Source organism: Myodes glareolus, chromosome 14 (genome assembly GCF_982192425.1).
Source record: "Myodes glareolus chromosome 14, mMyoGla1.1, whole genome shotgun sequence".
NCBI lineage: Eukaryota > Metazoa > Chordata > Mammalia > Rodentia > Cricetidae > Myodes > Myodes glareolus.
This window is the reverse complement of record NC_142039.1, coordinates 36252054-36262325: the sequence shown is the minus strand read 5'-3', so window position 1 is coordinate 36262325 and position 10272 is coordinate 36252054. Positions and strand designations below refer to the sequence as shown.

Here is a 10272-nt window from a genome sequence, read left to right as displayed (position 1 = left end):
CATTGATCTGCTTGTTGTCAAAATGTAAATATTCATGAGTAATTAAAAAGCATGCTCATTTACTGCCTAGAGGCAAATCATGAAAGGTAAAGAGAAACCCCACCTCCCGTTGCCCAGTTGATGACAAAGACCATGATCCCCTTCCCCTAGCACACGCCTCCCACCCAGGGTTCTAGTTTTTCCGTTGTGTTGGCTCCTTTGCTGGTTATGAAAATGGGGCAATGTAACAGTTCCCTCAGCTGGTTCAATCAGCAACCATAAAGTTCCAACAAGGAAACTAAGTAACAATAATCCTGGAAGTGAGAGAGTCATTAATAAAAGTGTTTCTGTGCCACCAGTCTGATGCTAATTGGACCACAACCAACCCCATCAGTGCCAACACCATGGTAGCATTTCACCACTGCAAAAAACTGCACAGATACCAGCAACCCAGAAACCGAAAACTTTATTGATTAAAACAGATTTTGTATTCTCCTAGGACCTGCTCCAAATTCCATCAAATCAAGAAAAGCTCCCCAAGAGGAGAAGTTAACAAGATAACCTATGACGGGTGGTAAATGTTTAAATCGGAACGGGCAGCGGGCCCATGAGGTCTGCCCAGCTCTGAGATCTGTACTTGGGGGAGCATAACTAGGGTAGTGAAAATATAAAATAAAAGTAATCACCCGGAGTAGAACAAAAGAGAAATGAATCCATCCCATGGTTGTAAAACTATTCATGTGCAGTGATTTTTTTATAGTTTTATAATTTTGTATTGTTTTATAAATTATTTATATAGTGTTGTAATGCTTCTTATATTGATTTTTTTACTGATGAATTTTTTGCTACAAGGCAAAAAAAAAAGATGCCTGAACAGATTCTTAGGAATATAAACTGTACTTGGGAACACACAAGCCTTCAGGACCACACCTACTGCTTAGTTTTATTAGACATTTCTTCTTTCCTTTGGTAAACAACTTCATACGCCAATAACATCTAAGTGTCTTTTATGTTTCCATGAACTGAAGGTTAAGGTTGCCACCAACAAAAAGTAAAAGCCACTTTGGGCATCCGCATCGTAGTTCAAGCTTCTGTAATCTTTCTCTCACATTCTTTAAATCGTTGTCATCTTCATTTTCTTCATCATTGATGAGAAATGACAGCCAATATTGTATTTTACACTTGCTTGCGGGGTTGTTTTTTCTCTCAACCAAAAAGATATTTTGAATAGTTAAAAGTTTCACCTGCCTTTGCAAGTTTTGGACTCTTTATGTCGTGATCACACAGTCACACACACAACACAACACAAAGGAGAACAAAAAGCAGAAGGAGCTGTGGGAAGCAGAACAAAACAAGTGGAGGCGCATCAAAGAACTCAAGCTGTAACCAAAAAGAAATCCAATTGCCTTTGCTCTCTTCTCTACGCTGGACCAAAGCTCAGTATGTGTAGGTATATGCACATTGTGTAGATATGGCTAAATGTTGCTGACAATCTTGCAATACTAAACTGTTCCTATTTTAAGAGAAAGAAAATCACAAACTGTTCATCAATGTTTTACCTCAGCACTCTACTTGTACCCAGTTAATGATCAAGCATAAAAACAATGGCGAAAAAGGAAATTGATTTTTATTTCCATGTCTGACTGTAAAATCTGTTTGGAAGATATTTTGTAATGAGCTTTTTGTCATGTGATTTGCTTGCCTTCAAACTGACATTATGTGAGGCACATTGGCTTATTCGTTGTTGAAAAGTGATTTTTTTTAAGCTTTCTTTTTCATGATTTTGTCCTCTGTGCTGTGATCTAGACTGGTCACCAGGGTCACTTAATGAGGCACTGCGAAGAAATCTGCTTCTCCATGCCTGGAGCAGGCAGCAGGAGAGAGGGCAGGAAAAGACTGGGTTGTTCTGGAAAAAATAAAATCATCATGACGAGATAATGACATGATAGACTTGTGACCAAGAAGCCAAACTGGATATTGAAAAGCTCCTTACTTGTTCTAACATTGAAACCAAAGCTGACTTATCTGCACAGGTTGCTTAATGTTTAAAAATAAAAACTGTACTTAATCTAGAGCAATATCTGTATGGTTGGTAAAGCTGCACTTTGTGTATTTCTTAACAGCTTCAGATCTGTCACTTTTAATTTGTATCATGAAAAATAAAGACTTGTTTGACATGAACTTCAGGGCTAAGTATGTCTTGCACTCAGGTACACCTGTCCCTCAAAGTGTAAGCATTTATTTCAGCATCATTAGAACCCCAAAGGTTGAGGAAAGGAATTACCAGATTCACTGGGATGCTTTTCATTGCATATTACAGAAATTCAACTCGTGTGACTAAGTGACAAGATGCCATATTTCATTACTTAATGGGAGGTCATCTTGTGCAGAGCAAACACAGTTGATTCAGTCTTGTCCCCTGCCTATCTCACTTGGCTTTATTCTCCGCCTGATCTCCTAACTGTCCACCCAAAGGTATCAAGGAATTCTCCTTACTCTAGTCCAAACAGTGGTACTGGGGCAAGGTGTGCTTAAATCAAGCATTTGGAACCACAGGTTCAATCTTGCCTAGGTAGGACATGGAACCCCACAACAACAGCACCACAGGATCGCCAAAACGAAAGACGAGACTCCCCAAGAACCAGAAGCTGGAAGGTGAGACATGGCAATGCACAGACACAGTTGAGAACCAGTGCAGTCTGCTGCTTAGCCCAGCTGGGAGCCAACTCTCACAGAGAGCTCTGCCAGGTCTCTTTCGGTTGCTCTGTGTAGCATCTTGCATAAATTACAAATTTATACGTCTAAAACATACAGATAGGAGCAGTGAATTAATTTTTGTTATGCAATTTACTTATTTAAAAGAAAAGTAGACTCATCCTGTAGTAACCCTGGTTATCTGGAACTCCCATTTTAGACCAGGGTGGCCTCAAATTCACAGAGATCTGCCTGCCTCTGCCTCCTGAGCACTGGGATGAAAGTCGTGAGCCACCACCACTCAGTCATTTTTTTTAATGCAGTTAAACCCATAATATTTAAAATTCAAATCTCCATGCATTTGGTGACCTTCAGCAAATATTTCATAAAGTGATATGGAGATCTGCGTATCAGCTTCACCAAAATCTGACTGCCCATGTAGCATAATGAACAGACAAAGAAACAAGCTCCAAGTACAGCCTTAAAAGGAAGAAATATTGACGCCTCTACCCTCACTGGTGGGAGAAAGGAAAGATAAAAGAAAAAAATAACAACAACAACAACAACAACAAAAAACAGCCAGAGTTGCTTTAAGCCTTCTTTCCATATAGAAGATTCTAGAGCTAGTTTATGGGGCAAGCATGCAACATGGGCTCTTTAAAAATCCAGTCATCATTTAAACTGTAGCATCCCATATTTCGCAAATATCTTATAAGCACTTTATGTGCCAGAATATTCTACGTGTTAAAGACTCAGAAATTAGAATTGTCTAAAAAAGTGCAAAAACCTGAAATTAAAATTAGCCTGTTTTTCAATATTACAATCTACAAATAAAACTAAATCCCCGAATAAAAATAGTGCTAGGCTCACCTGAAAGTCAAGAAAATGTGATAAAGAATCAATAGTTCACAGGCTTGGAAGATGACCACTGTGTAGCTGGTTGGTTTTTACTCTTTGACTCTTCTGGCTCTTTCTTCTTTGGGGGGCCACCAACCCACTCCCAAATAAATTATATGGAGGCTTATTCTTTCTTATGAATGTCCTCCCTTAGCATGGTTTATTTCTTATCAGCTTTTCTTAACAAATTATCCAATCTAACTTTTGCTTCTAGGCTTTTATCTTTCTCTTTTCTATAAACCTTTCTTTACTTCTTACTCCTTGGCTGGCTGGGTGGCTGGCCCCTGGTGTCCTCCTCTCCTTCTTTTTTTCCCCCTCAACCTTCCTTTCCCAAGATTTCTCCTCCTATTTATTCTCTCTGCCTGCCAGACCTGCCTATCTTTCTCCTGCCTGGCTATGGCTGTTCAGCTCTTTATTAAACCGGTCAGGTAGTTTAGACAGGCAAAGAATCACAGCTTCATAGAGTTAATCAAATGCAGCATAAAAGAAAGCAACACATCTTTGCGTCGTTAAACAAATGTTCCACAGCAAAAGCAAAGGTAACACATCTTAAAAGAATATTCCACAACACATCTGTGTCATTAAATGATTTCAAAAGCAGTGTTGGTGATGATTCCCCCATAGAATCGGTCACACAGACACAAGGCAGCCAGAGGCAAAGGGCAGCAAAAGTGAATTTCATGAAAATCCACAGCTGGACTCACACAGAAGTTTTGGCAGTTCTGACTCCATTGCCCCGCCCTTCGAAAAAAGTTCAACACAACAGTGTTCCTGTGGTTTATTTGCTGTGCTCCCAGGAAACCCATGGTCAAAGGGAAAAGGTGACATCTATGGATTATTTATTATACTGAGTAAAAGAAAAATGTTTTTGTATAGTTTACCCTCCTTTTGGTATCCTTCTGTTTGCTTTCTCTTTGTTAACAGATATTAGCTGTCCAAAGCAGACGCTTGGAATGACCTCTAATCCCTGTACATACATGCACATATGCATGTCCAGAATGGGATGAACCAGGAAGAAGTCATGGTGGCTTGACTACCAAATGTTCTTCAGTCATAGGTCACTAAGAAGTGAAAATATGAGTTAAAGATAGATTTTTTTAACGGATAGTTGTGATAAAATTAGCTACCCTCTAAGCAGGCAAGGGAGAATGGCCCCTGAACCATTAGAATGAGTAACATGGACACATTGTGAAACTAACCCGTCCGCACCAAGAAGAAAGCAAACTGGACTTACAAGGTGAGATTTTAAAAAGAGATAATCACAGAGGAGGGGAATGGGGGGAAGAAAGGGCCCAACCAAAATGGCTCAGCACAAACCTACAAAGGAGAACAGAATGACAGATTGTAGGTGCGTAAACAGCTGAAGCAGGACTTTGGGTCCCTGAGGAAGGCAGTTTACTGCCATAAATTAAACCTTTCCGTCTTTCTTCTGTTTGGCTCTAAATACACAGAAAGGGCCTCGTCACAGTCCTTGTTATGAGAAACTTACATTCTTAGAGCCAACGCTTCCCTCGTTCTGGTACGGAACACTGTTCACTACTCTGCCCACTCAGTGAGCTGTTCTTTCCTTAGTGCTTCTGCATGTTTGTAAGTTTATCTATGGTTTCCTTCCTTCCAAATGCGTCCATTCAACTCCTCATTCCCAGCTGCCCTCTCAAAGTACGAAGTGTTTTTTCAAAGGGTGGAAAGAAAAAAATGAGACTATAGTTATCTCCATAATCCTCTGTACAGTCTTAGTTTATCAATGTCTCAATAACGAGCAAGGCCAAGCTGGATGAGGCCTTTCGTCCCCTAAGTGGGCACATCTACTGGCCCTCCCAACATATTGATTAACTAATCGATTTTTAAGATTTATAGAAACATACTCACTGCCAAAGTCTCTGGGCACTTCTAAGACAGTAACATTAAGCAATGTAGAGAGGTGAGTTTTCCCCATCCCAAAGGCTTCCTCTTGCCATTCAAGAGTTTTAAATGCACATTAAAAGTAGCCTGTATGCCATGCATTGCAGATTATCTAACAAAAGCTTACCCAGGGACCGAAACGGAATAGCTTGTGATGCTACAAGCCTGCTACAAACCTCCCCCCTCTCTAGTGTTCAGAAATCGACGGAATTTTAATGCTGGAAAGGACATTAAAAGCCACTGCTGATGCTCCCAGGTACTAACTGTTACTGTGCAGGCTCTCATTGATCCGACTGAAATTGGAAAATAAGAAAAAGCCAACAGAGCAGGCTTTCCTAAAAGTCAAGCTCAACTAAGGAAGGTGTCAATATTCTGAGATTATACACTTCGTATTTGGGGATTATGATTAAAATGTAGTTTATTTTATAAAATGATGATGGTAGCTGGTAGTTATTTGAAATTACATTTTCAATTAACAAAGTAGAAAATGACAAGATAATTATATATCTCCAAAATTACTTTTGAATTTTACTGGGTAGTGAAATTAAAAAAAAAAATCTAAAAATCACTGACTTTTCAGAAAACTGAAGTTAAGGGAGACCAAGTGACCCACAGAGCCAGCTAAAGGCATAGTGTGGCTGGAAAGCCGAACTCATCTCCCACAAGCCCATGCTGCCACTTTTAAACTCCCATGATGCTGAGACCATCTCAGCCCTCAACAGTATATGTTACTCTTATCTTAAAACTTCAACTTAATATTCTTTACTATTTGGGCAATCTTTTTCTATTTTTAAGACTTGATAGAATATAGAAATCAGCTTCTAAAAAGCCAAAGTTAGGCATTGCTTCCTCTGTCCCCTGCTTGATAACTACTGGGACTCGTGAGTTAAGATGCTCCCCCCTGAACTGTTAACTTTGAAGGAATAGCTCAGAGGTGCAAAGTCAAGGAGATAGTTTATTGACAGCAGAACTGACAGCCACAACAGAAATAAAAAGAGACCGTGACTACAGAGGCACCTCCCAAACCAGGCCCTTCCCTAACATGGCCCTGACTGAGCCATTGACTTCCCAGCACTCTTGATGAGTACCTTCCCAAGCCTGGTTCTACATGTGTCCCACATGGTTCTGCATTCTTTCCCTCTTAGTTTACCCAAATAAGCTTCTGCTATTTACAGCCAACAGCCCTAATTTCAACCCTCTCCAACTAGCACTGATCAATATTGGATGTTTTCACCTAACTACCGTGAAAAACAAGCTGCTTTGCTCCCCCAGTCCCTCCCCTATAATTGCCATTTTATAAAATAGAAACCGCAGTTATGTTTGAATCTCAGATTAGCAACAAATAATTTATATATTGTACAATATTAGCAGTATAATAAGAAACATTGTTTCCAACTGAAATAAAACTTTAACTGGACTCTGAGTTTAGTCTGGCAACTACTCACGGGCCAGTAGCCCCACCACATCTGATTAGAGTACCTCACACAACACGTGAGACTCAGCACACAAGTATGCCAGCTCCCGGTATGCTCTACTTCCTTTCAAAAGAGATATACAGAAATAGTCCTGCTTTTTAAGTTATCTTTTTGAGTTTATAATTAGATCATTTACCACTTCCCTTCCTCCCTCCAAACCCTCCCATATACCTCCTTCTTGCCCTCTTTCTAAACTCATGACCTCTTTATTAGCTGTGTGTGTGTGCATGTGCGTGTGTGCGTAATCCTAAGTACACAAATATGACCTGTTCATTCTGAAGAATATCCCTTATATGAATATTTTCAGGGATATTGGGTAGCCAATCTCAGTGTGTTCTTCTCTAGTAAAGACTATTTCTTCCACTCTCAGCATTTTGTAGTTGCCTGTAATTCTTTGTGTAGGGTTAAGGAATAATGCGCCTTCTCCTACTCCTGGATTTTATCTCCAGAGAGCCTGACTTCATTGTTCACTGGGACCACAATTGCTCTGTTAGTGCTGTTAACATGTAGCCAGGATTGAGAACCGTTAGGCTAATGGGCTTTGTTGAGCCTACTTTAATGCACAACACTGAACACAGCACCTTTAGTTAAACTCTGCACAATGGGCCTAAGCAACCTCCAGCATGAAGCAGGCATGGTCAAGTCTCCCCCCGGGGTAGGCTCCAGAACGAACTCAGCTAAGGGGCTTCATTGTGACCATTGCAGGTCACTAACTAGAAAACATTACTACTAAAAGTTATTACTAATTTAATGGTGACTTCAAATTGCACAGTTTTAGCTTAGAAGCCAACTTAGTGCTAACCTTTCCCTCCCCAGTTCAGGTCTTCCTCAGAGTGGCAGTCTTGTCAGGAAGGAAAGCCGCTCTTGTGTGCTCTTCTCCTCCAAAGCCATACCTAAGTGCATGGGGAACCTGGTCTTGTCCAGTCACTAAATCAGCATCTTGCTCTTGGTGAAAATTGAATGTAGGTCAGCTGCCACTGCCAAAGGTATAACTATGACCCTACTAACGAGGGGGAATTGGAGAGGAAATGAGGAAACACTTGATTCCTATGCTCATTTCATTTTGTTCATAGAAACACTGACTGATCGCTTACTACATCAGCATCACAGACCTAAATCCTAGATCCTCTCTCTCCCGATTCCTCCTCTAACAAGATATCCCATGGCTCTCTAGGGTCTGCATTGTTAATGACTGGGCACAAGTTAATAAATCTAACTGATTTGATGGTTGGGTGTTTCTGGTGACTTTTGATAATGATTTTCATTGGTTACCTAACAGTGATACACAGCTGTACTGAATACCTAAGATAGGTGTCGTGGGCTCAGTAGACAGTGTTGAGGATATTAAAGGCCACAGAGATAACACATCATGAAATAGTGTAAACATCACTTCTGAAACACTTTTTTTTTGTACTTTTTACTCTTTTCTTTTTGGAGGCCTTCAATTCACCCTCCTGCCTCCTGTTTTCCGAGGGCGTCTCACAGAGTGTCTCTGGGGATGAAAACACACCTACCATTCCCCAATTCACCCTCTCCATTCCCGAGGGTGACCTCTCAGCGTTCCCTAGTTCCCAGTCTCGGTGGGACCTTCACTTGCAGAGCACCATGCCCCGCCTGTGCTCTATGCGCCACCATACAGTTGGTAAATTGGGCAAGGGGCTGGAGATTGAAACACGCAAAGACACACAGACAGAGACACAGGTCATCCTTGAAACAGGAAAGCCCCAAGAATGCCCCCTTTATTGTGTCCAGGGGCAGCTTATATAGGGATAGCCATGCCCCAGGCAAACGCACCAGAAACCATTCCCCTGCCATCAGGAACTCCTGAGGGTCTCGTGCTCAGTGCAGCTGTAGGCACTCTGATCAGGGGAAAACAAGTTGTTTACAAGAAATTCAGGATCTGGGGGTTCACTGCTCCCAATTTCTGAATACTTAGAAGATAAATGCTGTACTTAATGAACTTACTACTCTAACACTGGCAGTATATGTCGGCTGCTGTTGTCAAGGCAAAAGACACTCTCTCAGGTAGATTCTAGCAAGATGACAGCATCTGAGAGACTAGGAGTTTGAATGGAAGAAAGTCAACATTAAAAAAATATCAAAAGAGAAAAAAAAATGGGAAGAACTACAAAAAAAAAAAGACAAAGATTTTTCTCCACACAGAAGAAACAAGTAGGAGCCATGCCCCGCCCCCTACAGCCTATGGGACACAAGGCAAACTTGAACTCCAGAGTGTTGACAATCCTGAAATTTCTCAAGTCACAAAACAGACATCAACTTTGATATAAGAGGTTATCAAACATACATTCTTATCTGCTGCCTTCCTGCTGCTATACCTTGGGTGTAGTGGAAAATTGAGGATATTAGAAAACATGTAAAGAGATCAATACATAGACAAGATGTAAAGAGTAATACAATCTCTCCCAACAAGGACAACCCAGGACCAATGGATTAAATGATGGATCTTCCCTACTAGCTGCCCAGTATAATGAAAAGCAATACCCCTTAAGCAGCTTCACAAAAGAGACAAGGAAAGATCATTTCATCAAACTTGGTCTACAAAGCCAGTATTACCCTGATGCTGAAAGCATAACACACACACACACACACACACACACACACACACACACACATCCCTGATGAGCTTAAACATGTACATCCAATTTCATGAAAGTCTTTGGTAGTTCACACAAAGTTCAATAACACGTGACAGAAATGATGCTTCATGCTCACCATGAATTCAGTATGGAATCATAGAATAATTCCACACAAATCAATAAGCATGTAAGGAGGGATCAAGGGATCCTTGTTCAGCCACGAAGAAGGAGATTTTATCATTTTCTGAAATATACATGGGCATAGGGATTGTCATCTGTAACAGTCCAGTTTCACAGATTTGGGGAGTCTCACTAGAGTCATGTATATTGTCTTAGTTAGGGTTTCTGTTGCTGTGAAGAGACACCATGACCACGACAACTTTTATAAAAGAAAACATTTCATAGGGGCTGGCTTATACTTTAGGAGGTTTGGTCAATCATGACAAAACATGGTGGTGTGCAGACAGACGTTGCTGGAGAAGGAGCTGAGACACTCTACATTTTCATCCACCAGCAGCAGAAAAAGACTGTGTCCCACACTGGCCATAACTTGAGCATAGGAGAGCTCAAAGCCTGTCTCCAGTGACCCACTTCCTCCACAAAAACACACCTACTCCAACAAGGCCACACCTCCTAATGGTTCAACTTCCTGTGGGACAAGCATTCACATGAGTCTATGCGGGTCAGACCTAGTCAAACTGCCACAGATGGGTAGGTGGAACCGTAAT

At 40.9% G+C, this 10272-nt stretch overlaps 1 protein-coding gene across 1 annotated transcript in view; it reads left to right on the top strand.

Moving 5' to 3' along the window:
- The window catches only part of LOC148119787 (POU domain, class 6, transcription factor 2-like), an 8445-nt gene extending 6285 nt beyond the window's left edge, over positions 1-2160 (top strand). The window contains exon 3 of the mRNA XM_087896665.1: positions 1-2160. This exon is cut by the window's left edge and continues 2339 nt beyond it. The gene's annotated coding sequence lies outside the window, so the exon portion shown is untranslated.
- Positions 2161-10272: the final 8112 nt, after the last annotated feature.